Raw genomic sequence first — 1,643 nt, forward strand, 5'->3', positions numbered from 1 at the left:
CTTGAGGAAAGTATGACAACCTAGACAGCATTTAAAAAGCAGAGACATTACTTTGCCACAAAGGTCTGTCTAGTCAAGGCTATGGTTTTTCCAGTGGTCATGTATGGATGTGAGAGTTGGACTGTGAAGAAGGCTGAGTGCCGAAGAATTGATGCTTTTGAACTGTGGTATTGGAGAAGACTCTTCAGAGTCCCTTGAACTGCAAGGAGATCCAACCAGTCCATCCTAAAGGAGATCAGTCCTGGGTGTTCATTGGAAGGACTGATGTTGAAGCTGAGACTCCAGTATTTTGGCCACCTGATATGAAGAGCTGACTCATCCGAAAAGACCCTGATGCTGGGAAAGTTTGAGGGCAGGAGGAGAAAGGGATGACAGAGGATGAGATGGTTGGATGGCATCACCGACTCAATGGACGTGAGTTTGGGTGAACTCCGGGAGTTGGTGATGGACAGGGAGGCCTGGCGTGCTGCGGTTCATGGGGTCTCAAAGAGTCGGACATGACTGAGAGACTGAACTGAACTGAACAGCATACTATGCACTCTTCTACACCTGGCTTTTTCCCTTAGTCATGCAACTAGAAGAACATTCCTTTAGCAATCCATATATATCTATCTCATTCTTCATTTATTTATACATTTGGTTGCATCAAGCCTTAGTTGTGGCACATGGGCTCTTGGTTGCAATACACGGGGTTTAGTTGCCCTGTAGTATGTGCGATCTTAGGTCTCTGACCAGCTATCAAACTTGCGCCCCCTGCACTGGAAAACAGATTCTTAACCATTGGGCCACCGTGGAAGTCCTAGATCTCCCTCATTGCTTTAAAGAGTCACCTGGCTTCCACTGCCTAGATGTCATTTACTTTTCAGTTGTCTATCAGTGAATACGAAGGATGTCCACTCTTGCTAATTCAAACACTATTACAATAATTATCCTTGAAGATATGTCTTTTTTCACATGCAAAGTGCATATGTAGAACAAACTGTTAAAAGTAGAATTGGTGGGGGAATTCCCTGGGTGTCCAGTGGTTAAGACTCCTCGCGCTTTCACTGCCGAGGGTCCACTTTCAATCCCTGGTAGGGGAACTAAGATCCCACAAGCCGCAAAACACGACCAAAAAGAAAAAGTAAAATTGGTGGGTCAAAGAGGGTGAGCATCAATACTATATATAAAACAGATAACCAACAAGGACCTAATGTACAGCACAAGGAACACACTCAGTACCTTGTAATAACCTAATATAAAGAAAAGAATCTGAAAAAGTATATATAGGTGACACAGTGGTAAAGAAACCACCTGACAATGCAGGAGACATAGGTTCAATCCCTGGGTTGGGAAGATCCCCTGGAGAAGGAAACAGCAACCTGCTCCAGCACTCTTGCCTGGAAAATCCCACAGACAGAGGAGCCTGGTGCGTTAATGTCCGTGGGGTTGCAAAAAAAGTCAGACATGACTTAGCAACTAAACAACAAGGATATAAGAACTTCTCTTGTGGTGCAAGACGTAGCCCCAAAAAAGTATACATACAAAAAAGTGTATGTGTATTTAAAGTGTGTGTGTGTGTATATATATATATATATATATATATATATAATTGAATCACTTTTCTGTACACCTGAAACTAACACAACATTATAAATCAACCA

At 42.8% G+C, this 1,643-nt stretch overlaps 1 protein-coding gene across 6 annotated transcripts in view; it reads right to left on the reverse strand.

Annotated features, from left to right (window-relative positions):
* Nucleotides 1-1,643, reverse strand: part of PELP1 (proline, glutamate and leucine rich protein 1) — a 51,181-nt gene that overhangs the window by 40,221 nt on the left and 9,317 nt on the right. The window lies entirely within an intron of this gene.

Source organism: Bison bison, unplaced genomic scaffold (assembly GCF_000754665.1).
Source record: "Bison bison bison isolate TAMUID 2011002044 unplaced genomic scaffold, Bison_UMD1.0 scf7180017864249, whole genome shotgun sequence".
In the NCBI taxonomy this organism is placed as follows: domain Eukaryota; kingdom Metazoa; phylum Chordata; class Mammalia; order Artiodactyla; family Bovidae; genus Bison; species Bison bison.